This window comes from Apis cerana, linkage group LG1 (genome assembly GCF_029169275.1).
Source record: "Apis cerana isolate GH-2021 linkage group LG1, AcerK_1.0, whole genome shotgun sequence".
In the NCBI taxonomy this organism is placed as follows: domain Eukaryota; kingdom Metazoa; phylum Arthropoda; class Insecta; order Hymenoptera; family Apidae; genus Apis; species Apis cerana.
The window spans coordinates 4,461,359-4,483,337 of record NC_083852.1 but is presented as its reverse complement, the minus strand read 5'-3'; the positions used below and the strand labels follow the sequence as shown (position 1 = coordinate 4,483,337).

The window sequence follows — 21,979 nt, the reverse complement described above, 5'->3', positions numbered from 1 at the left end:
ATATTATTATTCGTATAAACTAAATGAAAAACTTTTTATAATCAAAGAAGGGAAAAATTCAAACGAAAAGTAAAATAATGTGATTCGATCATTCTAATGTTATAAGGAACTAACCTCGCTGATTTCAGTAGAATTTACGCAAGCCTAGCTAGGCGAGAGAGTGATATTCCTGGCTTTTCGCGAGCGGCGCTCGACCGAGACGAATCACTTTCCGCGTATGAATCATCATTACGTTTCTACGAACACACGGTAAATTACAAATTGCATTTCCTCGCAGCGGACAGACTGAAAGCGACCGGCTACTCGAAATCTGGAGTGAACGCTGAGCCGTATAGGAAAAGAAAAAGGTCGAATTATCCTGTCGGAAGGACGCCGCAGGCTCGTCATTTCGCTCCGTGTACCGTGTCCCTCTTCTTTTGCTCTCTTTTTCCATCCGTTCCTTTCTCTATCTCTTTCTCTCTTTCTTTCGCCACCTGTAAACTCGGTTTAATGAATCGTAACCATATTATCTTACGTCGCGCAACCTCTTTGAATTACCATAATGTCTCCAAGGTGAGAATCTATCGTTTTGTGAGCATTGAACATGTGAATATGTATAAGAGAAACTTACATGTAGACATGCGGTATCATTCATATATTTGGCTATTTGATGGAATCTGGTCAAAAGATTAAATCATGTTTCAATGTAAATACCTACATACGTATTTTTAAATAGTATTAGTATATATTAAAATTATTCAAATTTTTTTCATAATTGATTTCATGTTTGACGTTTAAAAGTAAAATTAAACGTCGTTAAAAGTAAAATTTTTAGTTTCATTAAAATTAATTTAAAAATAAAATAATATCTCTTTGAAAGAAAAAAAACATCTCTATAAAAATTCTCTTCATGTATATTTTGTAAAAAGATAAATATTCGTGACTAATATAGTATTAAATTTTTAATTCTTAAAATAATTAATTTACAAAAAATATCTCGTTCAAAAATATATGTGAATATACGTGGATTATTTTTTTGCAAATTTTTTTCGTTAAAAATGAATTCGATATCTCGAGAGACATTTTTCCTTGAACGATTACGTTTGACAATATAACGTCGGTATATATAAATAAATATGAGGAGCGTATCAAGAGACGTTGAATCTCACAATTTCCGCGTTGCGCGTGAAATTTTTCGAAACGGATCGTTCACGAGCGTGAAACAGGATCCAACTGTAGCAATTCTAGATAAGCAATCACAGAATAATCGGGCTGGTTCGCGCTCTTACTTAATTACGTAACCAGATTAATTAGCGCAATTATAATTAGCGGGTACAAATTGCAAGCGAGAGTGTCGCTCGATTAAAATGGACTGCGACGAATGAATCCATTCCGCTTCGTCTGCCTTTCGTCTCGACGTCGACATCGTTGCTTTATTTGATATATAAAAAAAATTTTTTTTTATAGTTCGATACAACAAAACTATTACAAGCAATATATTAAATTTATTATAATATTAATTATTTTTATATTTTCTTTTCTTCAATTGTCAAACTCATTATTTTTCAAATATCAGCCAAATCTATTATCTATAATCTATTAACCTAATTCACTTAATTCTTTCAATTGATATTATCGAATCAAATCTCTCGATTTATTTCGAGAAATTTTACGGAGATTTCTTCTACGTACTATGTGGATGATTTCTCAGCCAGTTTGAAAGTTTCCTTTTTCTTCTGTGGCAAATACGAAAGGAAGAGTGCAACACTATTGCTCAGAGTGCGTCTTTAATGGGCACTCGCGATGAGGTGAGAGAAAGCGACAGCACGAGAGGAAGAAAAGACCAAGAAAGGGGAGGGAGGTGGGGCTGGAATATTAATAGAAGATTTCTGTCCTGACTAATTTACCGCTTCCGTTAGCCCGTCGCGGACTGCTTCTTTGACGTTGCCCGCGAGATCTTTGTGTTCATCGAGGATTTGGTCGATCCTCGAGGCAATCGCGAGAGAGATAGACGCGGAAATATTCATTCAAAATTTTTTTCAATGTTTTTTTTATTTTTTTTTTCTTCTTTTTTTTTTTTCATTAACTTAACTGACCAATTAAAATTCCATCAATATAACAAGTATTGATGTAGGACATGAATACATCAACGTTTTTATTTCTTTGAATGCAAGATATTTTAATAGATACTAATGAAGCTAGTTACAATGTTAGTGAAGTATTTTGTACTTATAGACCTTTATTGAATGATATTTTATAAAATTTTTATTGAATTTTATTCGAATATATTTTTTTTATGAAAGAAATCAAATGAGAGATTATAGTAGAATTTCATATTTTCTGTTCTAAAAGATAAATGATAATTCATCGAAATGCAATAATTCTTAGTTTTTTGTAATTAAACATTGGATTTTTTTTTTTTGTCATTGCTTTATGGTTTTTATCGCGAAATTGTAAATATCACTGATACGTGCTGAATGTTGTTCCGACAGTGATGTTTGCATTTGCAACGCGGATTGTTTTATTATCGCTTTCGAATAAAAGAAATCGTGACGCGTTGGGATTCACGTGCATTCGCGTTTTTAGCTACCAAAGATTAATAGGTATTCCGCCAATCAATTCTCTGATAACGAAGCTCACTGAATTTACAGGATGATACAAAAGTATTGGATTCTAATTGGATTTTACTCAACATCGAATTATTATTCCTTATTATTATTTATTATTCCTCATTGGACATTTGTCACGATGATAAAGTAATAAATAAATTTTTTAATAATTTTTTAATCAGTTTATTTGTTTTTTTTTTTTTTTTCTAAAATGCAAACATCAAGCGTTTCGCTTCACAATACCAACATGCGTTCACTTTGACTTCATTGAAGTCCATTACCGAGTGGTTGGAGCTCCGTAGCGAGAGAGAAGATTCGCGAGCGAAAAACGAATCACGTCATCCCGCGTAATTGCGCGTCGCATTATTCAAACGGTCCGCGTGCGCACCACGCCGCTATTTACACGCGTTTGCGCACCCGCACTTATGCACAACGTGACGCGTGTACGCTGCACCATGCGAACTATGAGTAACGCGAGTGCATTGGCGCACCAGGACAAATTAGACGACGTTGTTCTCGATTCGTGCTCGGATTTCAGAATCTTGTATAATATGAGAAAGGAATATACGTACGCATTTTTTGAGAAAATGTAAACGAAAAAGTAATTTATTTCGTGATCCTTTCTTAATTACTTAATCGATTTTAATTGCATCAGAAGGTTAAAAAATTAATCATTTTGTTTGAATTTGATTACAAAATTTGATATTACAAAAGAAAGGATTCTCTCACGGATGAGAATTTTGTCATTTAAATAGGTAGAGAAATATTTTGTACGTCTTTATTTAAATTTCAAAGATAAGTGAAAATTAAGGTAAATTATTTGTTTATTTATTTATACGTGTAAAATTTTTTAACAAAGATAATTTGACCAAACTGAAAAAAATCATCCACTTAAAATTATCGCATATTTGTACAGATATACCGGTTAATCCGCTTATAGGGAATATTCCGAAAATGCAATTTCGTTTCACGCAAACTCTTGAACCGAGGCGCGGGAATTATTTCGCGGATAAAACGCGAACTGAAAATTATAATGAAACAGCGTTCGATAATTTTTTGCGACAAAATATATGAACCGATAAATGTCATAGTGGAATGCGGCGGGCATTATTTAAACAGGTATATTACTTTATCTGCTAACCACCGATAACGAGTGGAACGTGCCTCGTTATTGCCCCGCTCGAGTGTCTGCGTGAAAAGTTCTCTGACGGTTATAACAACATTCGTGTGTGACACACACCTCGTTTGCTTATCTGGAACACGCGTTTTCATTCGGCCGGCTCCCCCCTCCCCGACAACTTATTTTTTGATTGTGCACGTCTCCCGCTTCTCATAATTGGATAAACGCACGCGAAAATGTGCTAACGTATCGAACGCTCGGGAAAACATGTGGGATTGTACAGGGTGATCCAAACGGACGGATCAGAAATTGTATATATTTCTCAGAAATATTATCGATTTTTCTCCGAGGTAGGTTTTCCAAAATTAGCGATCTTTTTTTTTTATTTTAGCCTTAAACCAATTCTGGATTGTTTTATTATTTTTTCCAAATTTATTTATAAGTAAGCGATTCGGAAACACATTTAATGTAATGATTTTTTAATGATTTAATATTAAATTTTTACAGAAATTATTTTCGAAGTATATTTTAATAAGTATATTATAAGTGATCCGTAGTTGATTGTTCTTAAGATAGTAATATTTAAATAACATTTTTGTTAATTTTGAAAATTTACATTATTAAGATATTTTTATTTTTTAAGTTTTAAAAGTTTTTTAGAATTTTTTAAAAAAGTTTGCATAATGTCGATTAATTTTTTTCGAAGATATTCAAACAATTTATATTATCGAATACTACACGATTCATTCACACGAGCACCATTTTCATATTTTATGCCTTAAAATTCTTGAACTGCTTTTGTTGCAGATCATCTCGTACATTCATTCTAAGAAAACTGTTGCTCGATTTCAGAAGAATTTTCAAGATCAAGAACGATTGAAATTCACAAATTCGAAAGCATTGAGGTTCGTTTATACGAATACCATTCTTACATTATATAACAAGTAGATTTCTTTAAAGAAATGTCTAAGTTCAAGTCGATAATTAAATTAAATGTGGCATAGAATTATTAATTTATTGTTAATATATTTATTATATCACATTTATTATATGCAAACAGAAATAATGTCGATTCTACATTAAATAACTATAATATTAAAACAATATATATAAAATTTTATAAAATTTTCTAATAAATTTTAATAGAAAGTAGAAATGGTAAAAATATATATTTGAATAAGATCCCGCGAAAAATTGTTTCGTAGCAGCACTAATGCTCGTCTAATCGCATCTAACTTCAATCCAATGATTTGGCGGGATCAAAGATGGCGGTGATACGTAGTGAGAATACGCGATTGAATTTTTTCGTGGCTCAATGCGTAATTTTTGGTGTTTTCTCAAAAAGTTTTGTGAAGTGTTGTTACTATTTAATGATTCTTTTATTACTGCATCTGGACAGATGATTATTGGGCAGCAATAACATAAAATATGAGGTATTTATAAAATGCCATTAATTTCTCGGTAGAGGTTAATCACCAAATGTTTTTCGTCGCGTCATACGCAATTTATACACGTCGCGAATATTATTCTCAAAATCTTTATTAATATATAATACACATTTCACATCATAGTAAAAAAGTTGTAGTCATGTCATAGTAAAAAAACTGTATTATATAGTATACAGTGTATACTATGTAACTATAGTAACTAACGTGAAAAATTTCGAAATTCTCGCTACAATCCTTGGTCACTAATAGATGGTACGATCTACGATCCCAAGAAAAATGATCGTTAAACTTATAAAATAAAAAGAAAACGAGAGGAAAAAAGGAATTCAAAGAGAGAACAATCGAAAGCAGTTCGTGAATATAAAATGATCCACGACTCGTTCGCATGAGTGGCTCGTCTATTCCGAAGGTTCTTTGTTCGAGCGTCCTTTATCGTACGTTTCTCTGAGCATTTTTCACGCAAAGTAGCGGCCGTCCAGTGATTTCTAGGCGCATGTCGACGCGGACTCCGGTGATTTATTATGCGCGAGACGCGGCGGTGCGCGAAGCAAGCATAAAGACGAGCCACGGCGACGCTTTATTTCATTTTACGGTCACCCTTTGCCCGTTGCAACTTTATTGCGAAATTCATTTACGCTGCGCCACGGAGAGAGGCTCTTGTCGTTGCCCAGCTAAAAGGGCGTAAAGGCCGCGATAATTGAAGTCGCGACGAGCCACCGCCCTATTAACCATCCTTTATGATCGCGCCTGTTTATTAGGAAGTATCAAAAATTAAGGAAAATATTACGTCGATGTATGGAATATTATATGATATTTGAATACTGGCTTTTGTAGTATACAGAGTGTTTCATTATACATTATTAGGAACCTTTTAAGAATTTATAATTATTGTGTTGTTTAAAATAAATGAAATTTTATAAATTTTATTAATTGGAAATTTTAGTCATTCAAGATTCAAGATATGAAGCTGCAATAATAATTTTAATTAATATCTTTTTATTTTTAGTCTTTACTTTTAGATTGTTTATAAAATATTCTATATATTAATTCGAAAATTAATTGATGAATATTTATTCATCAATAGTATATTATGAAACATTCTATATCTTTCTTAAAATTGATATTTGATACGGAAAATTGATATATGTCTATAATGAAATAATGAATTGTATTATGTACATTATAAATAGATATTGATAATATCAAAAAGCAATCAAATAAATAGGATCATATAAAAATGAAATAATAGAAAAAATATACAAAAATTGATTTTATGATTGTTTTTTTTTTTTTTTTTTTTTCATTTAGATTTTTGATGATTCAATTGAATGAAGTAGGGCGGTTTGTTATACAAAATTGAATTCCTGAAAAAATTGGAAAGATATAAAATTCTATCACACTATACATATTTTTGCAATTAAAAAATTTCTATCAGAACTTGTAATTATTAATAGATGGAACGATATTCTTTTGTTATAGTTTTGTCACATTTTTTATTCGTTTATTTTCTATTTATTTATTATTAGAATAAAATCAAACATTTATTTTATAAAAGCATAACTTAATTTTTTATTATCTTGTACTTTTATTGGATTATTTATTAAACATTAATAATTTGCATTAACGTTCGGTAATTAGTAAATTGTTGGAACTATCTCTCTTCCCTTGTTACATATGTATTTTCAATTAGCTGTAACTGAAATGATGAGTATCTGTTGGGGGAAGGGGGTAATGTTATCGTGTATGCGCTGTTATTGCATTGTTCTATTGCAACAATGCGTATGGTACTGATATTAAAGGAACAGAAATGATGGAAGGGGTTTGAAATTATCAGTGTATAATGGAACTCACTCTCCATTCTTTGTTTAGAAAAGTAATTTGAAATTTTATTAATTTTAACATTAAAACAATTATATTTATGTTTTATTTATGTTATTCTTAAATATTATTATTACAACTAAACACTTATTAAAATGAAATATTGAAAATTAAATTTTTATTCGTATGTTAAGACTGATCAATATAATATATAATATAAAATAATTCTTATATAAGATATATAAGATATAAAATTTAGTTAGAATAAAATGCTTTCAATATAATTATTTCGTATATGTTGATGTTCATTTAATTAATCTTTGTCATATATTTTTCTTTGTTCTAGGTAAGTAATTTGAGATCATCCTTATAATCTTATAGATGAGGCAAAATTTTTGAAACAGTGGTGGTAAGTTAAATTTCAAGAGTTACAATTATTAATTTACTATAGAAAGAAGATAGAAAGAAGAAATCTAAGAAAATTGTTTGCACGTGATTATTTATTTATTATTAAATTGCAATATGTTTTAATTCACTAAAACTTTCTAGTAATTCTTATTTTTATTTATTAATTCTCTTAGAAATAACTTTCTTTTTATCTCAAACAAAAATAAGTATGTCTATCTTGATGGTAGATGCAATGTCATCTTCATTTATATCTTTATTATAGCTGTATAAAACCTGTCTGACACTCTTGAGACTAGTTACTTATCTTTATTCCATTCAGATTTTATAGTTCTCATTCTTTATCTTAATAAGATACTGCTTCTTTACATGCTTTCTTTTTATTTCATTATTGTATCCAACAAAGTTATATTTTATTTTTATAATTACATATAGCTACAAAAAATATTTATATATTTCATGAAATGAATTAATTGAAACAAATTTCAATTATACAAAAAACTATTCTATGGTTTAAAAATAATCTAAAAATTATCTATTCTAATCAAACAAATCAACATAAATAAATCCTATTCAGAACATGTCTTTAATATTAAAATAATATTGTATCATAGTGCTAATAGTTATTCCTCTAAATAGTTCACTTAAAAAAGCTCTAAAAGACATATGGTGCTTTCCAATCAATTATGAGACAGATTCTTCCTCATCTTCTCTTCTTTAAACTCTATATAATAGTTCCCTGTATAATAGCTCCCTGTATAAATATAAACACGTTAGAGAGAAGTGTAAAATTGAGCTCTTCCTCGCGTAACCTTTCGTATATACTAACTAAATTAACCATTGCGTCTTGTGTATATGTAACTCGCGTGCGCGCATGCGCGCGTGCAAGTTAGCTGATTCGAGTGCGAGCGTGGATCCGTGCATATCCTGCATATGAACGTGGCCCCCGCAATATATTACCGTGCGCGATGTCTCGTGCAATTTACGTACGATTATGCAGATGTGCTCGAGGCTCGCCCACGTATTACGTGTACAGGCAGAGTGGGAAGAAGAGAAGTGAGGTTATGGTTTGGGCATCAACGGATATATCGAAAGGAATACGGTAGTGTATAGTGCCACTGTTTGTTACTATTGTTTTGCTCGTTATCGAATTAATTTTTTTTTTTAAAGACGTTATGTAGAATGTAATTGCTCGAGTCGGTGAGAAAAATATAATTTAATTGTAAAAAAGAAAGAAACATGAAATTTTTACTTTGCTTAAAAAGAATTAAAATTACATTTACAAAAATTTACCGATTGTGCGCCAATTAGTTTTATCAATGTTTTCTTATTACGACTGAGAGTTGAATCGAGATTCTCTAATAATAATGCCTTTTAACTAGTAAATTAAAATTATTCCTGCGAAATTTATTCGAACATTTATTCGTAGAAAAAAATGATTCTCCCTTCTGCGGATATATCTGACTCATCGCTCTTCCTCACAAAATAATCCGTGAAAAATTGCGTAAAATTGCACCGTAATGTGGAAGATCACAGTATCTCAGACCTTATATTCACATAACAGAGAACGCTAGAACATATCGAACATTTTATTTTCTCACAATAGTTGTCCACAATCGTTCGTCGTTATGAATAAAATTTCGTTATAAATTTTTTTTTTTTAATTTCCTTAAACTTGATAAAGTCGATCCTTATTAATTTTGTCACAGGTTGCTACTATACAAATATGATTATACAATAACCGCACAAATATGTATCAATCTTCCTCCTGTTCCAACATCTTCAAATGACGAAATTCTTGTTAACTGGTTACCTGCCGTCATGTGACGCGAGAAAATCGAGTGACATTCATCGCTGGGTAGAAATTTACCTTTCGGCGTAGAAATGCAAACCGAAACGCGGCTCACCGATTACAGGAAGGGAGCTCGAGGGGAAAATACGAGCGTCAGATAACGGCCGGCCTGTGTACACGTGTAAGCGTACAACCCATTAATCCGACCGTGTCGCATTGATCTATCATTGTCCTGTAGACCGCTGTGATATACACATCTGAGCTTGATACATAATAGATCGCGGGCACAGGCTGCCACGACGCAAATAGCGGCCCCTAATACCCGCGAATACGCGCGAGGTTTGGCGTGGACAACGGTGCGCCACGTATGAAAAGTTACAAGATCGGATAATACCGGATCCTAATCCTGTGAAATTCATTTTTCATATCCGACGTGGTTATGTTGATCTTAACGATAACGTGTTAACCCTTTGGATTATCGTAATTTGATGGAGATAAAAAATTATATTTGTAGTCTCATATTTTTTATTTTTGATTTTTAATTTTAGCTTCGATTTCTCCATGATATTGGAAATTCATATCGATGTGATAATTTAAAATTCATTTTAAAAGGATGTGAAAAAAAGGAAGATAGATTTATCTCATAATTTTTGTTTCGAGAGATAAAAAAAGGTTAATTTGAAATAAATAAATGGTTATGTAAAAATTAATATTTTTTTTTAGTTTCAAATAACGGTATCGAATGTAATGATTCTAAAATATTATTTTAATTGGAATTACGATTTGCCCGTGTCTGATATTCGATATCGATGAAAAAAAAAATCTGACCCATTTTTCTCATAATTCTGACGATTCGCGTCCGTGTTAAAGGGCAAAACTCGCGGCTCGACGCGAACAAGGGTAGAAAACGAGAGAGGAGGAACGAGAGAAAAAGAGATGAAAAAAAAAGGGTTCGTTGAAGCCGGTCGAGCAGCGAGGAATGAAACCACTCTTGATTTTAATGGTAGACGAACTTTGCCGCTCGCCAAGTTTGAAGTTCCAGGTAACTCGATTAATGGATATTCGGTTTGCACGAGGTTACTCGCGGCCGTGTAATTGAGTCTAATTCACACCGAAACTCGTGATTAATGATAAAGCTAACTCGCTGAAATTTCATGGCGTATGTAGTACGTAGTACTTCCCTCTATCCCCCACCTTATGCTTCTTACTTCCTATTAATGAGTTATCGATTTTCGAGTACCCGTCGTCTCGATGAAATATTCATTCGCCAAGTCTAATTTCGATCACAACGCCGTTTCCGTTTTACTCGATGCAAACAGCCTTTCTGTAAATGCATCGAGCAACGATAATTAATAATTAAACGTTGTCTTATTTCGTATATTGCATTCATTTTGAAATGACGCGATAAATATTGAACGATGAATAGTATAAAATTATAATAGCATAAAAATTAATAAGAAATAGAGAAAAAATTGTTTAAAAGTTTGGTACAACTTATATTTGCTAAAGACTAAAGATTAAAAGCTTTGATAATCGAGTGTTGAACCGATCATATCCGATTATTGTCGAACAGACCCGAAGTCGAACGCGCTGTCAATTCCCGAATCAAATACGAGAGTGTCACGATCTTAGCCGAATTTTTCCGAAGATTTTAAACGCTCAAAAGCCTATATATTTGTACTTTTAATTGATTAGTAAAGACAAAATCTTCTATTTTCCTTTTTTATTTCTCTTTTAAAATCATTTACAAAATATCACAATGTTTCAAAAATAATTTCAATAGTAATTATGATTCTAAAAGTAGAAAATAAGAAATTCATTTATTTTATGTGAAAGAAATTTAAGTATCATAAGTAAATCATTTCTTGCATTCACCAGTACAGTTATGGGATAAACTTTGAAAGAGTGAAATGGTATACAAGTAATTTGTATATTCCACGGTCTTGATTTGCTTTTGTTGCGTGAAATCACTTTCATTCGATACATGATCCTCTTTTTACTCGATATCAGTAATGCATGATATTCGATCAACACTTTTCGCGATTTGTCACATGCATATCATTCTACCCCAACGTTTCCCCATTGTACTCGTTCGCACACGTGTAACCGCATAAAACATAACACTCTTGAGGTTATCGTTACTGAATCTTGTTCTTTCTGACCACCATGAAGTAAAATGAAACCTTGATGTATACCGTGTCCATGTACACGTAATAGTTTCTTCGTTTATGATCCCTGCATCCATCTACCCGTTTCGATGGTATACTCGTTTTCATCTATTTTAAAAATGTTCTGATTGATATACAAACTAAAACTAAGATAAAAGAATTAAATAATTATAATCGTACGTTTCCTATTATCCAAGATTTATATTAGAAGATATATATTAGAAGATATACGTATAAAATTTAATTTTTACACGATCCTTCGAAAAAATTAAAGATATAAAAATCGATCAATTTTATAACGAGACAAAAGTATCATTCCTCCTTGTCTGGCTGGAAAAAACCCATCATTCCATCCGATTCCTAGGAGAACGGATCCAGAATACAGGTTATTATCACTCGTTATACAAACCAGTCGGCCATTATCCTTCCGCTTTTTCCCTCTAAATAAACGACGTTAATTCGTCTTAATGCGGCGCATCCGGTGATACGCAAGCCCCGTTCCTCGAAATCCTTCGAAAAGGGAAGCGATACGCGCGATGCCTCGCTTCTTTCGGCAAGGGAATGCCTCGCGGTCCCTCCATCCCTCTTTCGTTTCACGGAAAACCGTCCTCGCAAAACGCTACGTCGAATATTACGTGCAATGTTGAACGCGTTGCAATAATGCAACTTTATGACCTGGAACTTATACCTTTTTAAACGTAATTAAAGTTTTTACCGCGTTTTGCTATTGAAACAGAGACTCTCTTCTTTACCGACATTCCACTTCCCAATAGTTGACATGTTTGTTTTTTTTTTTTTTTGCGACACGATTTTGCTCCAACAAAATAATTCCAAGAATACTCTCCGTGCAAGGACGAACAAATTTTACACTCCAGATATTCATCAAATTTAAAACCAACTAATTTTCTCCATCATCTGTAGCAATAAAAAATATAATCGTATATATTAAAAAAAAAAAAAGAAAAAATCCAATAATTCTCTCCGAATCGATGTCAAATTCGTCGTATCAAACATTTTCTTTAACGCTTCCCAAAGAACTCCTAGAATCCTGCTGCATCCGTAAACACGAAGAAACATCGGGAGAACTGATCAGAAATGGCTTAATTAAAGGTAAAATAGTTATTAAAGCGAGAGGCGAGAGTTGTCAGCGAGTATCGTTTAAAGAGTCGAGGAGTGGGGGGCGGGCGGTAGCTGCGCGAAGCTCCGCTCATTAACGCGCTTATTAAGATCGCTCGACGATTAATTTCAACCCGTGCAGAGTTATTCACTTTAGGAAAGACAACAGAATTTCTCCCCTCCCCTCTCCTGCCGTTCCCCCACTCCTTCTCTCCCCACCACCTCTCTCATCGATGGTAATAATTTCTCACGGGTTAATACGTGCACGGATACACACACGTGTGCATTTACCTCTGCTCACGACGCTGCTTGCCCGGCCCACGCGAAACGCTTTTGCCACCCAATATATACGAGCTATTGTCTCGGGAATCATTATTGTTGTGCAATGCTGAAATTACGGGCGGATCCTTCGCTTTGTGCGTGATACAACTCTCACGGGGATACGGCGGAATATGCGGAGGAGTGGTGGGGAGGGAGGAGAGGGAGTGTGAGAGGAGGATAGTCCCCTCTTAACCCGTCGACGATTGGCAAATTGTTTATCATAATGATAATAATTTCTTTGGCTCGATAGTTGGCCATTGTTGTCCGATCCCCTGGCGCGCGATAATTTTTCCCCTCCCCTCTCCCCCCCTTGGATTCTCTCCATCGCGTGGAATGGGATCTTGTTAGAGTCGAAATCATCGATTGTCTTGGTTCTTGATTCCTGAGATTTCGGATATATTTTTTTCCCCCCTCCTTTTTTCTGTTTGGATTAGCAATATTATCCTTTGAGTCTAAAAATGTTCTTATGAATTTTTTTTTAATATGAAAATTTTTATTATTAATGGTTGCGTGAATGATGTAAAAAATAACGTGCTTAATAAATTTTTGTCGAGAGAGAATGCCAATAAGAATATTCGTATCGCGAAACAATGTAGCACGTACTGTTATTAACGAGCGTACAGTACACCTTTGCGAGACGCATAAGTCCGCTCTAAAATAGACTCGCAACTCGTTGGGTACACTGTCTCTGTCCGTTATCTATTTCTGGTAAGGGTCCGTAAAACCGTTCGAAGCCGGATCCTGGAAGCGGCTGCGAACAAATCTCGCCGCCGCGACCTTTTCGCACACGTAAGGAACACAAGTATACAACGGTTGACAGAAAATTCGTTCGGGATTTACTGGGCTGTCAATTCGAGGCACATAAACGTCTACCCGGAAAAATGAAATGCTGATCCTTTAGCCCGATTCATTAATGACAATACGTTATACCTCACGGCGCTACGTGGACTGCATTACTGACATTTCTATGCGGGGAGAAAGGTGTATCGATGTCGGCATAAATCTCCGCATGAACTGCGCGCATAAACATATTCACGTGATCGCGTCTCAACCGGGAGAAAAAAATCCCTCTCCATCTTGTTTTCTCCTTGTTGCTGCCGCTCGTTGCGTCTCTGTTGCTTAGGTCGGTTTGTGTCGACCCACGTGAAAATTTTCTGTGCGAAGGAAAGAATGCTGTAAGAAGTTTTCCTCGTGAGAAGAAATATAGTTAAAAGTGGAACAATAATTATTGGAAATTTCGATATGTCTACCAATAATTTATTTTTATAGCCCTTGAATCGCTACTTGGAAATTGCGAAATTGAGATATATGTTCTATTTCGTTACATCGAAGTCCAAGTTATTGATATTAATCTATAAATTTATTGCAGTTTTAACACATATCGTAACTTGTGATCAGTCAAGTAAATTAAATTAATTCAAATCGAAATTATCTGTATAAAATTTCAAGGTAATAATTTTTTATCATATAGCGAAACAGAAATCTTATTTAGTTTCTTTGATTAATGGTACATGAAATATTGAGAAATATCCAAATTTCTGAATTATTATATATTTAAATTATGTGTACACAATTCAAAAATTCGAACTTCGGGATAGTTCGGAAATGTTCGGTCGAGATCGTATTTTTCTTATATCGCGATTCCGCCCGATCTCGTCCGAATTTTTCCGATTCGTACCGAATTTATAATTTCAGTAATCAACCAAGCATCACATCTTAATTTGCTATAAAAATTTGGTATAACGTAATCATTAATTAGCATCAACATAATCCTTATACTTAACTTCTGTCTCATCAATCAATTTATCTCAAATACTTATTAGCCATATATCGCAGATCGATGTTAAACGACAAAGACAAGTTCGTCGTGCCGTATGATCACGTAAATTCAGAAATAGAATCGGTCGTGCGACAAGCTGTTCTGCGAGATAGGTCAATAAAGCGTCTCGTTAATATCAAGGAAACACGTACGTCCCCGGGAAGTTTGACAGTAATAACTGACAATAACGACGCTCGCCGGCGACGTTTAACGACACATCGAAGGGAGAACACGATGCTCACCGTGCCACCGAGGCCGTCCTAATTACCTGATTTAATTACCGCGACGGAATTACCGGTCGTTTCCGTGCTAGTCGGCACAATCGTGACACCCGTTACATATCTATGTAGCCCGTAACCGAACTAACGCGAAATCGAAGCTCCCGATCAATTACCACGATTCATCTCTGCATGGCCACGCGTTTCATTTGATTGTGGTTGCTTGTCTCATTTGATACTGATTTGATCTTTCTTGCTCTTTTATTTCAAAATACGGAAGAAAAATTTATCAAAAATATTTTTTTCACTCTAAATAACTAGCTCTTGTAAGTCGTTTAATTAAAAAAATATTTAATAATTTAATTCCATTGATTATCCAAATAATAAAAAAAGAAAAAATTATAAATTTCCAGTAAATTATAATAGGAATCAAATGTTCAAATAATTATCGATTAATAATTATTTTAATTGTACAAAAAGATTTTTTTAGAGATTCTTTGAATCTCTAAAGTTTAATTCTTTTCATCCTTGCATCATGCCTCCTCATTTATCACGTAGATGAGAATAATGATGATATACAATATCAAAATCAATATAGGATCCGCGATGAAACTCGATCACTGGTTTATTCTTAAAGAATACCGAGATTCTCTCGGCCTTGCCGCGAATAATCAGGCACGTAGTTGCGTGGTCGCCAATTTTTTCGTCGTCACTTATAGCCGATAAATTTGAGGTTGATTACCCCTCTTTGAGGCGCGGCGTAAATGCAGATGAGCAAATACATGTATATACGTATATACACGTGCACGCGAAACGCTCACACTGTTGGATGGCAGAAGGTGCAGCAAGCACTTGGAGTCGATGGTGAGTCACCGTATGACATTTGACCCCCACCAGTCGTCTTGTGGTACTCAGGGATTCTCAAACGATCTTTCTTTTTTTCTTTCATAATTTTATCTTATTTTTGTATTTCGTATATGTTAAAAGTAAGAAAAAAATTTAGATAACCATTATGAATTATTACGGATTTGCAAACGATTTTTTTTTTTAATCTTTTTTTGCTAATTTAATAATCAATTATTATATGAAAAATTTGATTTTTATTCAATATTTTATTCACTTACAAAAAAATTATATCCTTCGAGGATGGAGATTTCGAATGGAAATTTTATATAAATTTAATTGATAATGGATATGGTGAAAGAATTTTGTTACAATCTTTCTATGGGGAAGAATGTAATAATAAAAACTAAAACATAATGTAATTCAGGAAGAGTTCGAGAATTGCTGAGTTTCTTCGTGGAATTGATTTTATTTTTTCATTCTGGCAAATTATTAATAAATTGTCCATAAGAAAATTTATCGTTGATTAATAAATTAATAATAAAATTGAATATAATCGACAATTATTAAATTAAAAAGATGGAAATTTTTTAATAATATCGATAAAATTTATATTACAAATATTAAATTTTAAATTTAGAAAGAAAAATTTGAAATTAAAAATATTTCGCTCACATAATTTTATACTCGTCTTATAAATTATGAATTTATAAATATATTTTTATTTAATGTCACATGTTACGTTGTATCATTGTATTTTATAAAATGTAAAATTAAAAATATCATTGATAATACTCGTTTAATCAATTATTAATGCTCTCCAATTAAGACATTAACATCTTGACTTCAACGATGTCTGACGATATAAACCTGAAAATTGATACTCCAATTGAATTGATTTATGCATTGAAATTTTTCGATGCTAACTAACGTCTAGACGTTTTATTTAAAACGGCGTATTTCGAGATACGTTTACGTGAATATTTAATATAATATAACCCAATTTACATTCAGAGAATGAATTCTATAACAAAGAAAGAAACTAAAAGAATAATAAGGTCAGTGAAAATGTAACGGAAGATTAAATCGAAATTAAAGTAACAATTACGAACAGAGAAATTCTCTCGTTTTATTGGGGGAGGAAAAAAAAAATCTCATTCCATTTCATCCTCGGTTGAAATATCAACGTTGAAAGTTGTTGAAAGGAAATTGTTTTATTATAAATTTTGCTTTATTCACTGTTAATTGACCAAGTGAAATAAATCTCTCTTATTTTACGAAGATATTGCATTTAAATATATCAAATAGAGAAAAATGAAATGTTATTTGGTATTTTTATAAATTTATTTATAAAATAATTTTTTTGTTCTATTTTTTACTTAAAAAAGATTCTCAAGAAAGTCTTACATCTTACTTTCATTGTATAATAATTATATATTCTGTTTGTTATATCAATTAATCATTCAATTTATCAACGCGTTAGATATAAATAATAAATATCAATGCTATAAATAATTATCGTAAAACATATAAATGCAACAAAGCTAAAAATTAATCTTCAAAAAACTGTAATAATTTTCTTTTCATCCTATATTTATCACATGTATAGTAAACGAAAGAATTAATATCATTTCTTTATCAATAAAAAGAATTAATATCGATCATATCGACAGAATGAACAACGATTCTTCAAAAACCATTAGTCGTTCCGTGGCAAATCGAGTGTATAACACGCAGTGCCCGTTATCGAGGCACTAAACTTTAAAGTTTACCCGAGCAAGAAGACAGAGATAGAAAAGCGAAAAGGTTCTGGATCCTTGCCAACCGACCGAATCGTTAAGACTCGCGCCTTCCAACGAGAGACAGAGAGGAATCGCAGAAAGAAGGGACACGGGAGGTTAACGGAGGTTGACATGACGATACGATTGAACCCTCTTTTTCTTTTATCCTATAGTGGCTGATATTTTTAGTCGAGTCTTGCTACCTAGTTGACATTTCGTCGTCATCTATCGATCGAGTTTAAATGCGGGATCGTTGTTTGGATTAGATGATCGAATGGATCGATAGATTTCACGAAATTATAATACGGAATATTGATCTTAATCTCTGAAATATATTTTTTTTACATGTTGTATGATATTACTTTTTAGTATTTATAAAAATGGAATTTTAAAATGAAATTATTTTTACGATTTGTACACTTCACTATGTGATATTATATTGTGCCAAAAAATCATCAAGATGCCATTTTGTATCTTTTACATAATTTTATAAAAAAAGGAATAATTAATTTATTTTCGAGGATAGAAAAACATTCGTAAAAAATTAATATTTCGAAGTTTAGCACGATATAAAATTATCTTTCTTATTCGTACGTAATAATTTACGAGATGTCTGTTCGAAATCCCACGAGTATCGAATTATTTTCCGGGAATTTTACGCGTAAGAGGATAAAACACCGTGTCGTAGGGAGCATTACGTAATCGTATTAATAAGCACACGCCTCGCGAGCGGAAGAACGGAGAGTGCGCTTTCGTTTCCACGAAGCGGATTCTAATTACGACCGAAGATGATACATGGTTTTCTCCGCTTTTGCGCGGCCTATCTTTCTTCTCTTCATCCACATCTTCTTCATCCTTGTTCAATTCGTTACCTCGCTCGGCTTCTTCGTCGCGAGAACCAAATACCTCGAGCTTTTACCTCTTTTTACGCCCTCTTTCCGCTCTTTTCACTTTCTTTTGCCTGGAACACGAACTGGATGGATGATTAAGTTCTCGGCGTGATCTTTGATATCTTTACGATTTTTTTTTATCCCTTTTACTCAAGCTCGTGTTAGGAGGATAGTTAATTTTAGATCTGGCTATTTTTTATGATTTTTCTCAATATTTGAATTGAAGGTAATGGCAATGAAAAATTGATCTTTTAGTAGGGATTTTTTATAAAATAAATTGTAAATTTTTAATTTTTTTTCTAAAAAATTAAAATAATTAAATTTAAATTCTAATTTTTTAAATAAAAAAATTCAGACGAGTTTAAAAATTCGTAATAAAACTGTTTAAGTAAATATATCTTATGCATCGTTCTTGAAACGAAGTTCGTTTATATCAAATACCTCTATTATAAAAGGAAACGTTATATTTAATTGCTCATAAATTCGTACCGATTATTATACCGGCATTAATCGATCAATATATACTTACGTGAAACGTATCATTCATATATTCTTTATCGTTTCACTCACGTTATGATAAGTTTGAAAGCTCAAGAACCAGTCTATTAAAGCCTTTAACCGATTACATCCGATTATTACCGAGCCAATTCGAAGTTAAATTGCCACTCGTACTTATCGCGACCTCGGCCGATCACGCCCGAATTTTTCCGATCTATCCCGAAATTTGTGTTGTCGAGTCACGTGACAATCCATCGCATCTCTAATTTCCGTTATTCACTCCATAAATATTATTCGATATTACAGAGCAACAGATTCTAGTAATTTTTCTAGTAAAGTCTTTTGATTTGTTAAATATTCACTTATCCCTAGATCTCTATAGAAATCGTTTCGCGAGCTAATAATGCGGGATAAGTGGAATCGAATTTATTTTCGTTGGGCCGATCGCATATTCGCGGCACGTCAAGGAAAACAGGAATACAGGAGGGGTGGTCGCAGTGAGAGATTTATTCGCGGGTTTGTCCGTTTTCGCGGCATGGAGTGGAGACTAGAAACAAGAAGAGTCGAAGAGGAGGATACGTCGTAAGGCGGGGGTGCTTGTAAGTTGAACGTCCGCTGCGTCGAATATAAATAGCGGTCGGCGACGTTCGTCCACCTCGTCTTTCTCTTCTTATCCTTCTTCGTATTCTTTTCCTCTTGCCTTTTTTTTTCTTTCACCTTCTCTTTGGACTCTTCGTCTTCGTCTTGACTTTTCACTAGGCTTGAGAGTGCCCCATCGATTCTTAGGAACTCGTGTTAGGAAAGTCTACGAGGCGTAAATTTAATTAGCCGACGATCTATGCTTCCAAATAGGATTAATCTTAAGGAAATTATAGATTGTGGGTTCCAATGAATGAGTCTTGAGCTTGTTTCTAACATTTTGTGATTTTTTTTTGTAGAATGAAAAACATGATATTGTTAATATCATTATATATTATATGTAAAATTATATATAAAAATTTTCAGATAAATGTTTTAAGAATAATATAAAAAAATAATTTTATTAGATAATTAAATTATTTAATTTATTAAATTTATTTATTTAAGAAAATTTTAATTTTAATATTGTTATTTTATTATTATCTTATTATGTTCATTTTTATTAGAATGCAATTTTAAAATTTAAAATACTTTTTTATTTTATTTTAAATAATATTATTTGAATGATAATATATTCGAAATATTCTTCACATGGTCGAAACACGATTCCATGTAATTTCATATTTCAATAGAGCACGTGCGTTAAAATTTGACGAATTCTCCCCTTCTCGAAACATTTGCAGCCGCGTGTTGTATAGCCTCTTCCGTATTCGACTCAGTTGAATCGTAATGATCTTGAGGGATCCTGGGGGCTAAACAGAGCTTTATAGGCGGCTAGGAAAACACGTGTTCGTAAACCAGAGTTCGAATCACTCGAGGGTTGATTTACATCGAACCCTAATCGTGGTCCTCGAGCTTTTAATCCCATATTTTCACACAAGATTTTTTTAGACTTTAATCAATTTTATCGTTTTTTTTTTTTTTTTCAAAAAATTAATTCATCTTTCACACTTGATATCTGCTTTTATATTTTATATAAATATTTTAATTAGTTATTAACGTTTAAAATTTTTCTCTTCAAATTTTCATCAAAAAAGAAAAATATTTTTGTTGTTAACGATAAATTGAGGAAAAATGAAATAAAATGTAATAAAATATAGTAAAGTTTTTATGTAATATATAGTTGGAAAAAATTGTTTGATAAAGAAAAGGAAATATAAGATAATGGTTACCAAAGGAAATGGTGAAAATAGGATATTTTAAATATGATAATAAGATAAGTAAAGGTAATGCAGGTTTAAAAGATGGGAAGAAAGTACAAAGGATTAAAGGATAATGTTCTTAATGAAATACTGGAAAAAGATAATAAGAGATAATTTTAACAATTTATTCCATCTATTCTGATAAAAACAATAAATAATATCGTATACTATTTTTAAAAAAAAATGTAAAATAAACAATTTAAAATTAAATTGTGAATAAAAATTCTATGATATATCATTGTAATATATCATTTCTTCTTCGCAGAATCATTAATTATTAATCCTCTTCAACAAATTTTTCCTCTATAAAAAAAAAATTTTCATCGAAATTATAACATCCCATTTGTTTCCAAAGAAGAATTAAGCAATCTTGCGCCCTCTGCTAGCCCCGAATTTTTGAATCAAAAACAGGGTTCTCATGGCGGGAAAAAGTTTGGAGGGGATACGCGTCGATGAAATTTTCAAGTGGACGATTTAAGCCAGCCCAGTAGCGGTACCTACTCGGCGGATTATCGCTGCGAAAGCACAAGCAGCTTGTCTGGTATGCCAAAATCGATAAAGTACATCCACCTGCGGCCCCCTGCCCCCTCATCCACCGTGGAAATTCGTTTGACGTAAAACAGAGACGAAGACGAACAGCCTTTATCGCGGTTTTCAAGCGCAACTTATCTTCAACTTACGTTACTCGCGAGAACCTGTAACACGGGACACGGGGAAATTCCGGTCGAGTTGAAGAAAGTTGTTTCGGGCATTTTTTCTTCCCCGGGACGATAGATTTTTATCGGGGATTAACTTATCCACAAACGTGATACCTTAAACTTTTAAACCCTTTGTTTTGGTAACTTATTTTAGTAACTTTATTTTGATCGAATATAATGTGTAATGTTAAATATATAACATTTATGCTTGTACTTAAAATTTTTGATATTCAACGTAATTGTAAGCTATGTGGAATCATTACAATCTAATTAGATTTGAAAACCATTCGATGAAAAGATGATAAAGAAAATAAATAAATTGAATAATGTAAAAAGATACCGACAGAAAAGTATTTATTCAAATAATTTTTGTGGTCGATTGATAATAAAAATTATTTAGAATTCGTGTCATAAAGTATAATGAAAACATTGAAATTTCAATCCTTGTGCATATCGTGCAAAATTTTTCTTTAAGATTCCTTATATTTTAAAGAATTGTGATACAATTGGGAATCGGGATACAAATAATTCGACAAAGAAGATTTTCATTTACGAATAAGAGATAAAAATAAAGAATAAGAAATGTGGTTCCACGTCATAAATAATGTGGTAGAA

General features: G+C 32.6%; 1 protein-coding gene across 18 annotated transcripts in view; it reads left to right on the top strand.

The window, feature by feature from the left end:
- LOC107994675 (protein scalloped) overlaps window positions 1–21,979 on the top strand; it is a 176,814-nt gene that overhangs the window by 95,800 nt on the left and 59,035 nt on the right. For 2 of the 18 annotated variants that reach the window (XM_062078497.1, XM_062078491.1), the window contains exon 2: window positions 4,516–4,613. The exons of 15 other annotated variants lie outside the window; for them this stretch is intronic. The gene's annotated coding sequence lies outside the window, so the exon portion shown is untranslated. Of the gene's footprint in view, window positions 1–4,515; window positions 4,614–7,364; window positions 7,384–21,979 lie in introns of those variants that run through there. One more of the 18 variants, XM_062078500.1, reaches the window with a different exon arrangement.